Source organism: Amblyraja radiata, chromosome 3 (genome assembly GCF_010909765.2).
Source record: "Amblyraja radiata isolate CabotCenter1 chromosome 3, sAmbRad1.1.pri, whole genome shotgun sequence".
In the NCBI taxonomy this organism is placed as follows: domain Eukaryota; kingdom Metazoa; phylum Chordata; class Chondrichthyes; order Rajiformes; family Rajidae; genus Amblyraja; species Amblyraja radiata.
This window is the reverse complement of record NC_045958.1, coordinates 86,123,586-86,141,497: the sequence shown is the minus strand read 5'-3', so window position 1 is coordinate 86,141,497 and position 17,912 is coordinate 86,123,586. Positions and strand designations below refer to the sequence as shown.

The 17,912-nt window shown below is 41.7% G+C and overlaps 1 protein-coding gene across 2 annotated transcripts in view; it reads right to left on the bottom strand.

Annotated features, from left to right (window-relative positions):
- Positions 1–17,723, bottom strand: part of jak2 (Janus kinase 2) — a 246,701-nt gene extending 228,978 nt beyond the window's left edge. For both annotated transcript variants that reach the window (XM_033018234.1, XM_033018235.1), the window contains exon 1: positions 17,297–17,723. The gene's annotated coding sequence lies outside the window, so the exon portion shown is untranslated. The remainder of the gene's footprint in view (positions 1–17,296) is intronic.
- Between the last annotated feature and the right edge of the window lie 189 nt (positions 17,724–17,912).

Below are 17,912 nucleotides of genomic sequence, written 5' to 3'. Positions count from 1 at the left end.
TCCAACTCTCGCTGGTTATTTGAACCTCATCTGAGGTCCAACATAATAATAGGTAAATAAGTAACTACACACATCAGAAAAATCAAGATTTTACATCAAAGACTTCCAAACATACCAGGGATAGTGCCTGCTGGAAAGAGTGCTTTGAAGAGCTCCTCAATCAAGGTTCAGAAGTCAGTTCAAGTGTCCTTTACACCCTGGACAAGTGCATTATTTGATCCAATCCCATTTGCACCACAAAACCATTTGTACACTGCAAGGGCCAGGAAGCGAGCCGGTAAGATCATCTCTGACTCCTCTTATCCTGGCCACAAACTCTTTGAAGCACTTCCCTCTGGAAGGCGACTTCTGTCAAAGCCGTCACAGCCAGACATAAAAACAGCTTTTCTTCCACGAGTAGTAGCTCTACTCAATAACCAAAAGTCTGTAGCCTCATTTTGCTCTGGTATAGTGTTTTATATGTACATACTTGGCCAATAAAGTTATTCATTCATTCAAACTGATAAGAACAAGACAAAGAAGACTTTAAATACAGAAGACCTTAAACTATGCACAAATGCTTTGAACGCAACTATTCTCACGAGGGAATTAGTATTTATTGGCAGTTTTCATTTAAGCAGCTCCCTCGATTACCACTATGTTCTCTACTATTTTCACGGGCTAGTCCTAGAAAAAATTACTGAACACAAATTTATTGTGCAAATTTCACACAAGGACAGAATGACTGATCACAACTGACAACCTATCTTTCCTGAGGGTGTTACTCACATGCAAGCTAATGCATTGGAATGAAATTCAAAAGAAATTCAAGCCAGTGTATCTTCCAGATTCCAACCCCACCTGTGCACTTGATCGCTCATTCTCTTTTCATTTAAAATTCATCTGAAAAGTCTAAACCAAGAAATATATATATATATAAATCAATCTAAACTTGGGTTCAAAATACAGATTGGATGAATGATGGAATTAAGGGAGCAGGACCAAAAAAACTAAATTAAGTTTCTGAAAACAAGTTTCTCCAGCAATAACAATGCTCTGAAGCAATTAGAATTTATTTGCGTGAAAGTAAATTCTTTTTGTCAGGCCTGTTCTTTGGCAGTACATAAGATTAATTGTAACATTAAATATTCACTTCGGACCAGTCAACACAAAGGCTTCCCGACTTCTATGCTTAGTTGTCTGTGTCTGATTTCCATTCAAGCAGCGAGTTCCCATAAGCTCTAAATGCAATAACTATGCTATTAATATTAACCATTTCTCAAGTTGACCTCTGCCATCACATTCTGTGGATATCCTCCTAATAGGATTTACTCTGTAGTACAAGCAACAAAATCAATTAAATAACTTACCATTACTAAAATGTAGTTGAATCAGGAATCGGTGCCCCGCTCCCTGCCATGGATGCCCTCCACCGAAAGCGGTGTCTGAGACGGGCTGGGAAGATCATTAAAGACCCCTCCCACCCCAACCATGGACTGTTTGCCCTCCTCCCATCAGGGAGGCGGTACAGGAGCCTCAGGTCTCGTACCAGTAGAATGAGGAACAGCTTCTACAATTATACCATCACATTGCTGAACTCGGAGTCCCGCCGATAGATTTCTCCGGTCCCTCCGTCCCCATTGTTTAATTATTCTGTATTTTTGATTATTCTGTATCTTCTTTTTTTTTAAATTTCTATATGCACTACTACTACGGACTGACGCAAAACTGCATTTCGTTGTACCCATACTCAGTATTTGTGCCATTAGTATTTGTGCCATGACATTAAAGTTGATTGAATTGAATTGAATTGAATTGAATTGAGTAATGCGTGCACTCTGCTATACTGAAAACTATTTTCTTTGCATCATTTTACATTATAAAGAAAAATAGCAAATGTGATTTTCCTTCTATGTACAGCTTCGTATGCCCTGTCACTTCGGCGACTGTGGAGGCCTCAAATAGGCCCCGACCTCGGGTGAACATAGAGGAAGAGGACTGAACTTTCTACTGCCTTCCCTCAGAGTGGAAAATGTTGATTCTGCTGTGGGGGGGCGTTCATATTAAATTCTATTGTGTGTTGTGTCTTTTCTTTTTTAAATTTTGTATGGATGTATGGAAAACCAATTTTTTCTATGTACAGCACTTTGGTTTCAACGTGAGTTGATTTAAATGTGCTATATAAATAAAAAATACGTACTTACTTACTTCAGTTCCATGGTAACTGATTTGGTTGATGAGGTCAGTGCGGGAATCTACATTGAGGAAGATTTCTGTCTTCTCTCTCTTTATAACTGTATAATTGCAGTCAACTGACACCAATGATGTGCTCAAAACAAACTGGAGTAATTAGATGCTTTAACTGCTAACTTCAAAATGTTGGCATGAATACTATTGGTTTTGGCCAGTACAGGTGGTCTCTTATTCATATTCAGAGCAGAACCGCTAACTAGTTTGGCTCAAAAAGTGTGGAGGAGGAAAGTCCCATTGTCAACCCTGGTCTACTTTGAGTTTTTGCTAGTTCCACCAATGTGCAGGAAGGGGAAAAACCCCATGTATTTTCTTCCACCACATTTACAAGCTGGGGACAAACCACACGTGCAGTTTAATAAATTGCAACATTTTCGATTTTAAAAACCTGAAACTTAAATTTTCATGCCTCATTGAGAAAAAATAAGTTGCTTGGAAATTATGCTTTTCATAAGGTGCTTGTTTTTCACTGATGTTCACCATCCTAAATGTTGGGGCAAAACTTAACAACTACAAACTGACTACCCTATTTCTGGATGTATTCACAGAAAGAATGGTAACTGATGGTAATTGGCACTTCATCAGTTACTACAGTGTACTACTTTCAGGGGATGAGATGCAAGTATTTTTGAACATTCAAAATTAACAGTGGCATGAGATGAAGCTTATTAAGTTACTCTGAAAGCAAAATAAATGTAGATTCTGGAAATGTGAGGAAAAAGATGACATTTTGGAAACAGGCAGCAACATCAGAAAGAAAAACCGAGACAATCATTATTGTTATCATCAATCTGCAAAATCAAGTGTGCTACCTTGTACATAAAATAATTTCATGAGAACTTCATTATCTGCTACACAAAGAGAAAAAAGCTCAAAATGTCTTGGATAACTATCTATAGCTAAAACCCTGTGCTCAACCCATTTTGGAGCTATAGGTTTACTGCTGCAGCTCTACCAATAGTCTCACAGAAAATGAACAACATCCATAATAGTTTAATCTCAATTAACTCAACAATGCTCTCAATTGCTACATGCTATGCACACTAACACATGAAGAATGATAATAAACTAGAAATGCTGACTCTGTTTTTCTCTATGCATTCTATTTCAGAGTCATTGCCCAATAGGTGATAATAGGAGGCGGCAATGTAGCCTGTCATCTCTGTTTACCAAAGCAATGGCCAATGAGTAGTGGGAGTTTTCTTAAAACAAGCCACTCAAACAGCTAAATTAAGTGGTTTGGGCCATAAATTATAATGGTATTGTTTGTCACTAAAATTAACACTTGTTTTAAAATGTACATATTCGTTAACAGAGGCAATTTAATGCTGATGGTCCTCTATCTCTGTTGATTATGCGACTAGAAGAAATTATGTTTTGAGAAGTGCAAGAGGAAATCTCTTTGCTGATATGGTCAAAAGATAAAGCCACTGATAGGTAACATGACGTATCGAAATACAAAGCTGCCAGCAAATTTAAAAAGTACACTGAAAGTTCTTGCATTACTCAAAATGTGAATTAAAATAACACAATATTGCAACAGGCTTTAAATAGTGGAAGTTCAGTGAACCCTTCGAACAAAGCACATGCAGCCAAAGGAAAAGGCATCATCAAGTTCGCCTCCACAAAGTGAAATTAAGTTTGAGAAGGCGGCTTCATTTTGTCAACACACTCATTGCTGCCATAGTCAGGCAAGTCAGTTTTGGTGGTTCAATCAGCTGTTGACAAGAGGTTCAAAAGACTTAAGTTACAAATATCAAACTTCTGTTGAATGACAATGCTAAACAGTAACGGAAACTAGACGGTATTCCTGGCATTATTAGTATCGGTATTGCCGACGTTTCATTATACTGATTAATTTGAAAATGAAATGCTCTGATGGGTTAATTTATCCAGTTTAGGGATTCGACTACTTGAAATCCAGCACAATTCTTCTTCTAAATCTCATCAAAACCTTAACTAACTGACCTTACAAAAGTAGGAAATCTAAATATTCAAAAATATTTAAATTACAGTCAGGAGAATCTGAAAACACTTGATTATTGTTCTTCGAGGCTCATTGATTGAAGCTGTCAAAACATTTTGAACAGCACTACTTCATATCACTATTGTGTTTGCTGTATTTACAATCCTGATCAGCATTAGGAATATAAAATACGGGGGCAGTTACGTTACTGATCACAACAGGGGGTTATATATTGTAATTCTTAAAGAGCACAAGTTGGGCGCATGCCTAAATGCTCACACTCGTCAGTAGTGTGAAAAGTACTTTACTATTGTGTGAACATGCTTAACTTTAGAAAGCATATGCCTCTACTTCCTCAGAAGGTTTAGGAAGTTTGGCATTTTCCCTCCAACCCTCACCAACTTCTACACATCTGCCATTGAGAGCATTTTATCAGGATGCAGCACAGCTTGGTTTGGGAAGCTCCCATCTTTACACCTTGTACACCCATGATTGTACAGCCAAGTACAAATCCAATTCAATTTACAAATTTGCAGAAGCCACCACCGTTGTGGGCCTGATATTAAATAATGATGAGATGGAATGCGGGAAGGAGATTGAGAACCTCGTGACCTGGTGTTGAGGCAACAACCTTTCGCTAAATGTCAGTAAGACAAAGGTGATAGTGATCAACTAGGAAGCAAAGCCCGGAAGCAAATACCCCGGTTTGCATTGACGACGCCGAAGTAGAGATGGTTGAAAATATCACCAGCAACTTGGAGAAAATCACCAGAATAGGAGAAAATATCACCAGCAACTTGTCCTGGATCATCCATATTGAAGCAATGGACAAGTAGCACACCAATGCCCCTACTTCCTTAGAAGGCTTAAAATGTTCAGCTTGTCCCGAATTACTCTCAACAATTTGTACAGATGCTCCGTATAAAGCATTTTATCAGGGTGCATCACAGCATGTTTTGGGAACAGCTCCATCCAAGACCACAGGAAATTGCAGAGAATTGTGGACAGAGCTACCTATCTAATTGGAGACCCTTGGACTATCTTTGATTGGACTTGACTGGACTTTACTGTCAAAGCTGCCACAGCCAGACATAGAAACAGCTTTTTTCCATGAGTAGTAGCTCTACTCAATAACCAAAAATCTGTAGCCTCCTTTTGCTCTGGTATTTTATTTAATTCACATGTTTAATCGATAATGTTTTATTATTAATGTTTAATGTTTTATGTGTCATTCCTAACTGTCACTGTATGTCATGTTGTTACTTGCGGGCGGAGCACCGAGGCAAATTACTTGTATGTGAATACTTGGCCAATAAACTTATTCATTCATTCATTCATTCATTCATTTATCTTGCACTAAACATTATTCATGTTATTCCATTTATCATGTATTTTTACACTGTGGATTGCTTGATTTTAATTATGTATTGTCTTGACTGGTTAGCACGCAACAAAAGCTTTTCATTGTACCTTGGTAAATATGACAATAAACTAAACTCTATTCAACAGCACCCGTCAAGACTGCAAGACGTTGCAGAGAGTTGTGGACGTAGGCCAGACCATCAGGCAAACTAACCGGGAAGCTGGCCAGGAATATAAAGAAGGACAGTAAAAGCTTATTTAGATATGTTAAGGGAAAAAGAGCAGCAAAGTCAAATGTGGGTCCCTTGAAGGCAGACACGGGTGAAATTATTATGGGTAACAAGGAAATGGCAGAAGAGTTGAACAGGTACTTCGGATCTGTCTTCACTGAGGAAGACACAAACAATCTCCCAGATGTACTGGAGGACAGAGGATCTAAGAATGTAGAGGAACTGAAATAAATTTTCATTAGGCGAGAAATAGTATTGGGTAGGCTAATGGGACTGAAGGATGATAAATCCCCTGGGCTTGATGGTCTGCATCCCAGGGTCCTCTGAGAGGTGGCTCTAGAAATAGTGGACGCATTGGTGATCATTTTCCAATGTTCAATAGATTCAGGATCAATTCCTGTGAATTGGAGGATAGCTAATGTTATTCCACTTTTCAAGAAAGGAGACAGAGAGAAAACGAGGTCCCGCACAGGAGACTGGTGACGAAAATTAGAGCACATTGTAGGTAGGGTGTTGACATGGATAGAAAATTGGCAGACAGAAAGCAAAGAGCGGGAGTGAACGGGTCCTTTTCAGAATGGCAGGCAGTGGCGAGTGAAGTGCCGCAAGGCTCGGTGTTGAGGCCACAACTGTTTACCATATATATTAATGATTTGGAAGAGGGAATTAGGAGCAACACAAGCAAGTTTGCAGATGACACAAAGCTGGGTGGCAGAGTGAACTGTGAAGAGGATGTTAGGAGGTTGCAGGGTGACCTGGACAGATTGGACAGATGCGTGGAAGATGCAGTATAATATAGATAAATGTGAGGTTATCCACTTTGGCGGCAAAAACAAGGGGGCAGATTATTATCTCAATTGGGTTAGGTTAGGTAAGGGGGAGGTGCAGTGAGACCTGGGCACCAGTCACTGAAAGTTGGCGTGCAGGTACAGAAGGCAGTGAAGAAAGCTAATGGAATGCTGGCCTTCATAACAAGAGGATTTCAGTATAGGTGTAATGAGGTTCTTCTGCAGTTGTATAGGGCTCTGGTGAGACACATCTGGAGTATTGTGTACAGTTTTGGTCTCCTAATTTGAGGAAGAACATCCTTGTGATTGAGGCAGTGCAACGTAGGTTCACGAGATTGATCCCTGGGATGGCGGGACTGTCATATGAGGACAGATTGAAAAGACTAGGCTTGTATTCACTGGAGTTTAGAAGGATGAGAGGATATCTTATAGAACCATATAAAATTATAAAAGGACTGGACAAGCTAGATGCAGGAAAAATTTTCCCAATGTTTTCCAAGGGGTGGTAAATTGGATTAGTAAGTATGCAGATGATACCAAGATAGGGGATGTTGTGGATAATGAAGAGGACTTCCAAAGTCTACAGAGTGATTTAGGCCATTTGGAAAAATGGGCTGAAAGATGGCAGATGGAGTTTAATGCTGATAAATGTGAGGTGTTACACCTTGGCAGGACAAATCAAAATAGGACGTACATGATAAATGGTAGGGAATTGAAGAATACAGTTGAACAGAGGGATCTGGGAATAACCGTGCATAGTTCCTTGAAGGTGGAATCTCATATAGATAGGGTGGTAAAGAAAGCTTTTGGTATGCTAGCCTTTATAAATCAGAGCATTGAGTATAGAAGCTGGGATGTAATGCTAAAATTGTACAAGGCATTGGTGAGACCAAATCTGGAGTATGGTGTACAATTTTGGTCGCCCAATTATAGGAAGGATGTCAACAAAATAGAGAGAGTACAGAGGAGATTTACTAGAATGTTGCCTGGGTTTCAACAACTAAATTACAGAGATAGGTTGAATAAGTTAGGTCTTTATTCTCTGGAGCGCAGAAGGTTAAGGGGGGACTTGATAGAGGTCTTTAAAATGATGAGAGGGATAGACAGAGTTGACGTGATCAAGCTTTTCCCTTTGAGAATAGGGAAGATTCAAACAAGAGGACATGACTTCAGAATTAAGGGACAGAAGTTTAGGGGTAACATGAGGGGGAACTTCTTTACTCAGAGAGTGGTAGCGGTGTGGAATGAGCTTCCAGTGGAAGTGGTGGCGACAGGTTCGTTGGTATCATTTAAAAATAAATTGGATAGGCATATGGATGAGAAGGGAATGGAGGGTTATGGTATGAGTGCAGGCAGGTGGGACTAAGGGAAAAAAGTTGTTCGGCAAGGACTTGTAGGGCCGAGATGGCCTGTTTCCGTGCTGTAATTGTTATATGGTTATATGGTTAATGTTGGGCGAGTCCAGAAACAGGGGCACAGTCTTAGAATAAAGGGGAGGTCATTTAAGACTGAGGTGAGAAAAAACTTTTTCACCCAGAGAGTTGTGAATTTGTGGAATTCCCTGCCACAGAGGGCAGTGAAGGCCAAGTCACTGGATGGATTTAAGAGAGAGTTAGATAGAGCTCTAGGGGCTAGTGGAATCCAGGGATATGGGGAGAAGGCAGGCACGGCACAATGAATGGCGGTGCTGGCTCGAATGTCCGAATGGCCTCCTCCTGCATCTATTTTCTATGTTTCTATGTTTAATCCTGATGCAGGGTCTAACCCAAAATACTATTTATCCCTTTGCCTCCACAGAAACCGAATGACACACTGAATTCCTTCAACAGTTTGTTTTGTGCTCTAGATTCTAGCATCTGCAGTCTCTCGTGTTTTCTTTGATGCTTTACAAATGTCTGTCTAAATGTCTCTTACATCTGATACCACCCCCTCCTTTGGCATCTGGTTCATATATCAACCACTCTTTATGTAAATAAAGCTTTCAGATCCCCTTTACAACTCTTTCCTATCATCTTACATCTATGCCTTCTTTTTCTTTCTTCTACTCTGAAGACATATATTTTTTTTTAATCTGGCAGATATATGGATATGAACGGTTCAGAGGTCTATGGTCCAAATACACGCAAATAGGACAAGCCCAATATGCCAACTTCGTCAGCATGGACAAGGTGGGCCAAAGGACCTGTTTTTGTGCTGTATAGATCCTGGTGAAAAAGTAACCAAAATGTCAAAGTTACAAATCACTCTGCTACCTGACCTGCTGAGTAACTCTAGCACTGAGTCTCCTTTGTGTATTGACCATCATCTGAAGTTTTTCAACTACATACAACAATACTCGGTTATAAAGGACAACGGCAATAACGGACACCATTGTCCCCCCTTCCAAGGTCCATTATTACAAAGGTCTACTGCAATTGAAAAATAAAAGGAACTGATGTGTTGTGACCAGCAAAAGTTATACATCTGGACCCAAGGTATAACATAACTGCCAAGCTACAAATATAATCATTCCCCGGGTTAAATTATGCAATGAGTCAAATGATTAAGGGTTGATCACCGTGCTGTCCATATCTTTCAACAAGAACTAAAAGCACTTCAATAAAATGTTTTTCCACTTCAAGAATATGCCACAGGCTACAGCAAAATAAAATAATTTATTCAGTCTAAAAATATTGTTTACAGGTAGCCTGAATAGTTTTGTATCAAATAGAAAAATAGAAAAATAGGTGCACGAGTAGGCCATTCGGCCCTTCGAGCCATTCAATATGATCATGGTTGATCATCTAAAATCAGTACCTCGTTCTTGCTTTTCCCCCATATTCCTTGATTCCTTTACCCCTAGAGCTAGCTCTCTTGAAAACATCCAGTGAATTGACCTCCACTGCCTTCTGTGGCAGAGAATTCCACAGATTCATAACTCTCTGACTGAAAACGTTTTTCCTCATCTCAGTCCTAAATAGACTACTCCTTATTCTTAAACTGTGACCCCTGGTTCAGGACTCTCCTAACATGGGGAACATTGGTCTTGCATCTAGCCTATCCAATCCCTTAAGAATTTTTAATGTTTCTCTAAGATATCCTCTCATCCTTCTAAATTCCATTAAATACAAGCCCAGTCGACCCATTCTTTTATTATATGTCAATCCCGCCATCCCGGGAATTAACCTAGTGAACCTACGCTGCACCCCCTCAATAGCAAGAATGTCCTTCCTCAAATTAGGAGACAAAATTGCACACAGTCTCACCAGGGCCCTGTACATTGTGCATTTTATTTACAGAAATGCAAGTGCACTCTTGAGAAGCTCTCAGCTGAATAATGTATATTTTAATTTATCTAATAATATGCAATAAAGGAAAACAGCCATGAAGATCACACAACCTGACTCAACTCAAGAGGTTGGAACTAAACTGAGGACATTGTATCAAGCTGCTATACAATTTGTAGCATTTAAGAATTTATTTATTTTCCCAGCCGATTTTACACAATATTAATTAAAAAGATACACAAAATTTAAAATTGTGCTTCATTGCCATACAACAGGAATTCTGGACTGTCATCACTCCTGGTTTACAAATGAGATGTTAAATAAAGGTCCCATTTAAAATATCTAATTATATGATTTATAAGTTATATCTGATATAATATTTATTTCTCAATCAACATTTCTAAAAGTAGATTTCTGGTCATTACCACAATATAGATTGTGAACACTTATCATGGGCAAATCTACTGCCAAATTACAAGCGACTACAACTCACAAGCACTTCATTGGCAGTAAGGTGTTTTGGATTGGTTTGATATGTGCTCCAGAAATACACGTTTCTCTCTCACTTTGCTAATGCTTCCACCTATTTGCTGTGTAACCAGCAGCTGGATTCCACAAAACCCACCTCTCTGGGAACGATCCAAGATATCCAGTCCATTTGTGAGATATAGAAACATAACAGGAAGAGTGCAGGTACATTCCCAGGCAGAGAGATAGACTGCATTTTTGAAAATATTTATTTGAATATAACCATATACTATGATAAACTATGATTCAGCAATTTAGTATGTTGCACAATCAGAAGAATATTTAAAGCAATGCCAAAATGTATCAAATACTAAAATAAACTGATGACATAAATCAGAACACGTAACATTATGACATTTACTGGTTTAGTTTGGCGAACTTATGGTTAGGCTGAGTAATCAGAAACAAATGTTTAATTTCAATATCTACAGTGGCCTCCATAATGTTTGGGACAAAGACCCATCATTTATTTATTTGCCGCTGTACTCCACAATTTGAGATTTGTAATAGAAAAAAAATCACATGTGGTTAAAGTGCACATTGTCAGATTTTATTAAAGGCCATTTTTATACATTTTGGTTTCACCATTTAGAAATTACAGCTGTGTTATACATAGTCCCCCTATTTCAAGGCACCATAATGTTTGGCTCACATGGCTTCACAGGTGTTTGTAATTGCTCAGGTGTGTTTAAATGCCTCCTTATTGCAGGTATAAGAGAGCTCTCAGCACCAAGGCTTTTCTCCAGTCTTTCCATCACCTTTGGAAACTTTTATTGCTTTTTATCAACATGAAGACCAAAGTTTTGCCAATGAAAGTCAAATAAGCCACTATGAGACAGAAACAACAATAAAACTGTGAGCGACATCAGCCAGACCCTAGGCTTACCAAAATCAACTGTTTGGAACATTATTAAGAAGAAAGAGAGCACTGGTGAGCTTACTACTCACAAAAGGACTGGCAGGCCAAGGAAGACCTCCACAGCTGATGACAGAAGAATTCTCTCTATAATAAGGAAAAATCCCCAAACACCTGTCCGACAGATCAGAAACACTCTTCAGGAGTCAGGTGTGAATTTGTCAATTACCACTGTCCGCAGAAACTTCATGAACAGAAATACAGAGGCTACACTGCAAGATGCAAACCACTGATTAACCCCTAAATAGGATGGCCAGGTTACAGTTTGCCAAGAAGTACAGATGAGACGAAGATTAACTTATATCAGAGTGATGGCAAGAGCAAAGTATGGAGGAGAGAAGGAACTTGCCAAGATCCAAAGCATACCACTTCATCTATGAAACACAGTGGTAGGGGTGTTATGGCTTGGGCATGTATGGATGCTGAAGGTACTGGCACTTATCTTCATTGATGATCTTCATTGATGATACAACTGCTGATGTATTAAATTCTGAAGTGTATAGACACATCCTATCTACTCGAGTTCAAACAAATGCCTCAAAACCCATTGGCCGGAGGTTCATACTACAGCAAGTCAATGATCCCAAACATACTGCTAAAGCAACAAAGGAGTTTTTCAAAGCTAAAAAATTATCAATTCTTAAGTGACCAAGTCAATCACCAACAAGCGAGTTCGGTATTCAGACAGCACATGCCCAAGTCATAGGTCCCTCGCGATAAGCATTCTAGGCAACTGTACTGCTGCATTGTGTGCAGGCCTGCGTTTTGTCCTTGTTGAGGGCCGGGCCCGGGTCTCCGGCACTGCGGGCACTGTTGCTGCTGGGCCGTCCCCATCCATTTCCGGGTGTGCTGTGGTGACTCTGCGGGTCAGGCAATATCTCTGGAGAAGGGTCTCGACCCGAAACGTCACCCATTCCTTTTCTCCGGGGATGCTGCCGGTCCTGCTGAGTTTCTGCAGCATTTTGTGTGTGTCCCCGTTGATGGCTGGTGCTCGGCTTTCGCCAGCTCCTGGGGGTTGGCCGGCGGTCGCTGGGTGGGGTGGTCGGTGCAGCTGGCGGTTCCCGACCCGTCGCAGAGCAGATTCCTCGGGAGTTGGAGCGGGATTGGGCTGCAATTGATGCTTCATCTCCTCGCTGGCTGCGGACCTGTGGGCCACCGCTGCTCCGGGCCAGTGTCCCATCGGTCCGGGGTCAACTGGGCGTCTCAGGCCGCCCCTTGGGCGGGGATGGGACACTCGGGGGGACGGTCCAGTGGCTGCTCGGCAGCGCTTGCGGCGCCAGGGACCCAAGTTCGATCCTGGCTGCGGATGAGGCACGGGTCTGTGTGCGTGCAGCTGCCGAGAATGTCGGAGAAGGGTTTCCGCCCGAAACGTTGCCTATTTCCTTCGCTCCATAGATGCTGCTGTACCCGCTGAGTTTCTCCAGCCTTTTTGTGTACCTTCGATTTTCCAGCATCTGCAGCTCCTTCTTGAACACTGCCGAGAATGTCTCTCCGCCTGTCCAGTCTCTCCCCTGTCTCCCACTCGCATCTGCCTCCTCTCTCTCACTGTTACACCCCACTCTCCGGCACCCTTGTTCCTCAGATTAAATATATTTTTACACATAAATTAAGAATAATTTATACACAGTATATACAGCCAGCGCTTTGTTCGCTTTTTCTTTATCGCGAATGACCTTTGACAAATCCCATTCCTTGCATTTTTCGGAATACCGAACTCGCCTATTGAGCATGCCTTTTATTTGCTCAAGATAAAATTGAAGGGGACTAGCCCCCAAAACAAGCATAAGCTAAAGATGGCTGTAATATACGCCTGGCAGAGCATCACCAGAGAAGACACCCAGCAACTGGTAATGTCCATGAATCGCAAACTTGAAGCAGTCATTGCATGCAAAGGATATGCAACAAAATACTAAACACGAGTACTTTCATTTACATGACATTGCTGTGTCCCAAACATTATGGTGCCCTGAAATGGGGGGACTATGTATAAACACTGCTGTAATTTCTACATGGTGAAACCAAAATGTATAAAAATGGCCTTTATTAAAATTTGACAATGTGCACGTTAATCACATGTGATTTTTTCTATTACAAACCTCAAAGTGTGGATACAGAGGCAAATAAATAAATGATGGGTCTTTGTCCCAAACATTATGGAGGGCACTGTATCTACCCCATCCCACCTACCTCTCCAGTCATCACAATCCGAAAAATATGAATTGTACAACTTAAGTTGTTTTAGATGAGAGCTAAATTATGCAATCAACAATATTTCTGTAATTCACATAAATCCAGAATGCAGTGCAAAGTACGTTATGAAAGCACTTCTGTATCCTGGGAAATCCCTTGGGGTTATAGACAACTTTCTTCAACTATGGTTTAATGGATTCCGGAGCTGGCTAAAGAGTGAGGCAGAATCTTCGGGTTCCACAGAGGACTTGATGGAATGTGTAAAGGGCCTGTCCCACTTGGGCGACATTTTAGGCGACAGCCTGAAAAGAGGTTGTCACGTCGTGGTCGGGTCGTGACACATGTAGTGACGCACGGGCGATGCGCCGCCCCAGGATTTTGGAATGTTCAAAATCCTCGTATGACACCTGCGTGTCTTATCATGTCGTGCGCCCTTTCGCACGATGGCATACGGGTGACGCGTGGTGACGCACGGTTATTGCCTATGCTAATTTATTGTGCGTCATCGTGCGTCACTATGCGACAATGATGCGTCATGATTTATAGGGAAGCTGGGTAATCAAATGACATCACGTGCCCCAGATGACGCAACCTGTCGTATATTACCGTATCGTGTCGCGGGTGGACGTACATTGACGCCGCTCGACGGCTGTGACGTTGCATGCTGTCCTATGGCGACGCATGGTGATGCGTGTCCTGTCCTATGGTGACGCATAGAAATTGGTGACGCGGAGTGTCGTACCTTGACGCGACTGTGTCGTACTACTTGACGGTTTTTAGGCGACATCGGGCATCAGTCACTGACGCCCTTCGTCGCTCATAAAATTGCAAAGTGGGACAGGCCCTTATGTGGGTTATTTAGTATTCAGTAATCCCCTCCCACTGCTTGAACCTCGCATCTGGCAGGCTTCCTTTGTAACGACTCATTATAATTATAGCCGTTGACTCATACAGCATGGAAACAGGCTCTTCGGCCCAACTTACCCATGACGACCAATCTGTCCTATCGATACTAGTCCCATCTGCCTGTGTATGCCCCATATCCCTCTAAATCTTTCCTATCCATGTACCTGGCCTTTTAAATGTTGTTAAAGTATCTGCCTCAACTACTTCCTCTGGCAGCTTGTTCCATACACCCACCATCCTCTGTGTGAAAATGTTACTCCCTCAGATCCCTATTAAATCTTTCTCCTCTCACCTTAAACCTATGTCCTGTGGTGCCTGATTTCCTTACCCTGGGTAAAAGAGTCTGCGTATCTACTCTATCGATTCCGCTCATGATCTTATACACCTCAATAAGATCACCCCTCATCCTCCTGCACTTGAAGGAATAAAGTCCTAGCCTACACAATCTCTCCCTATAGCTCAGGCCCTCATTATTACTCATTGGACTGTGTATTTTCACAATGCCACTATACTATATCTCCTCCCTCCCCCCCCCCCCCCCCCCCCCACCCCCACCCCCACCAGAAAAAAAGTGAAATGGGATCAATGTTTTCCAGAGCTTTGCTGTAGACATATATTGTCAGAGTTGGTATCTGCTGCAAGCAAAAGTTGGTAGATAACTTCTCTATTTCACATATATAGTGCTAGGTCACCCCTGCATACATCTCACTGAATATGTTAACCATTATTGCAGTCAATGTAATAAAAAAAGAACTGTAGCTGCTGGTTGATATCAAAGATAGACACAAAGTAACTCAGCGGGTCAGTCAGCATCTCTGGAGAAAATGGATAGGTGCTGTTTCGGGTTGAGACTCTTCTTCAGATTCTCACAGCTTCCAGTTGAAACCCTCCCACCCCCCTCGCCTGCAATCAGTCCGAACAAGGATTGCAACTCGAAACGTCACCTATCCATAGTTTCCATAGTTTTATGATACTGACTGTAAAGGGAAATTCATTTCGTTGTCTCTAATTGAGACAATGACAATAAATTTGAATACAATACAATACAGAGATGATGCCTGACCCACTGAGTTACTCAAGCACTTTGTGTCTAACCATGATTGAAGCTTGGTCTCCAAGTGTGCAAATATGCAGAAGTTAACTGCTTATTTTAAATGCATTGGTGCCTCATTGACCAGAATTCTTGGTCCTGTAGACTAACTCCCCTTCACCTGGAGGCTTGTTAAATGTGATGAAAAGGTTGCTTGATGTGTTGCTTGCGTGGTGTTTATTTTACATGTACAGAGATGGGTGTGCATACCAACTATCACACAGACTGCACGGGGCAATATCAAAGATGATTGAAGTCAATTAGATGGAAATACCAGACGATTTGTGTCTATTCACTGTGCAGGAAAGGTGAAGGGAGAATTATGGAAACATTTACAGGTGTGGCCTTCAAGAACGTACACCAGTGAATCTCGTTTTTTGACGTCTGCCTCTATGTCTCACTCAAGCCTCGAGAAAATTTGATGACAATATTTCCATTGGTAGGCAGGTCAGTAATCAGTGGACTTAAACTTAGAATAGTTGGCAAGAACCAAGTAAGATTAACTGAAGAACATTATCAAAGAGCTAACAGAGACATGACAAGTCTCCTCAGATTTAATTGGCGAGCTCTCTTAAAGAACTGGCACGGGCTCCAGGAGCTAAAGTCTCCTGTGCTTCAGCATCCTGAGATTGGCTGCCGCACACGAATAATAAATCACAGTTCCAACATCTGAGTTCCCAGACATCCCCCCACCGGGCGAAGTACTGGATTGCTATCAGCCTCCTCTGGAGGATCCACCGAGGAGCTGGCCCGCTCTAAATGTGAATGCAGAGGAGAAACCTAGAATGTCCACACACTTTACACAATGGCTATGCCCACCCTTATACACGGGGTAGTGAGGAATCATCCATACTTCGGAAAATTCTGGAAGTAACTTTGGGAGCAGCACCTCAGGCAATGCACCCACACAGAACTAGCTAATGGATTTTAAAACAATAAACATTTATTTTTGCCAGGACTAGTGGGTCTGAGCTATAGGCAGAGGTTGAGTAGGCTGGGACTCTATTCCTTGGAGTGCAGGGGATGAAGGGTGATCTTATAGAGGTGTATAAGAACATGAGAGGATTAGATTGGGTAGATGTACAGAGTCTCTTGCCCATAGTAAGTGAATCGAGGACCAGAGGACATAGGTTTAAGGTGAAGGGGAAAGATTTAACATAGCTGGGACATGTTGGCCAGGGTGGGCAAGTTGGGCCAAAGGGCCTGTTAACACACTGTACACTGTTCCACGCTATGACTCTATTTTGGAAGGAAAGCATAGAGAGGAGTGTGTTACTGTGCCATCTTTTCAACAACTAGGACTATTTCCAATACCCTGAGGGGTGGCAGAGGATTCCCCACATTAAACACGAATCTTAACTTCCACTAATATGCATCTCTCCTTACAAGAACACAAAACACAACAACCATCACTTGTTTAATCACTTCCCTCAGTACAGAAAATAAGAAGTCCGAGTTTTCTTTCCACGTTAGGTGAACAGCATAGAACCAAACAACGAAACAATTAAATATTCAGATGGAAACTGTACAACACCTCAGCTGGACTAGGCATTAAATGGGGGGTAAAACACCTACACAGCCACCTGATGCATGCCAACGCTGACTGGCTTTGTGGGGAAGCATAACCATTTTTAAAAGATGGATTAAACAAAACTGGGCATATTATTTCCAAGATTTCTTGAAAATAATATTAGGCTTGTGGATGCCAGATTAGGCCTCCGTGAGAAAATGCAAACTACCAAATTGAAAGAACACGCGTATAAATGAAGCTTTGATTCTAAGCCCGGGAAAGGGGCTGGATGGGAAGTGGAAATAAAACACTTACCGGCCGCTGCCTCGGTTTCCGACACCCGGCCTTCGCACTGCAACAATTTGAAATATATACAGTAAATTGTCATAAAAAAAACGAAGTTGCGGCCGCTTCGAGGATCATGCTGATAATTTGTGAGTTGATTTCCTGGTGTGGGGTGGCTGCTGAGCAGCAAAGCCCGGGCAGAGTGGAGCCAGGGTGGAAATTCCCAACACAGAAACACTCGTTGCAATTTCTGGTCGCTTCCTGCTGCGCTCAAAAACGCAAACACCGATTATTTTGAAGATTCCTTCCTCTCCCCACACTCCCGAACACAAGCCCAAGCTTTACAATTAGATCCAAAAGAAAAGCAGAATTTTCCGTCACCCGGAACTAGTATGTAGTCTGGATCGATGATTACTATCTGTTTCGTTTCCAGTTCTACAGTAAATGTCAAGCGCAGCAAAGAAGCGCAGCCCTTTCGCCTCCTCTCCCACTAGACGTCAGAATAGTGCGGCCACGGCAGCGACTTGCACAAGTAAAAACTGATACTTAATTAAGGCCCTGCTTTGAGGTGCGAACTTTTAAAATCGTGGCTCTCTGTTGCCGACAAAATTAAGATAAAAAAGATACTTCAGTTTTATTCGTTGCA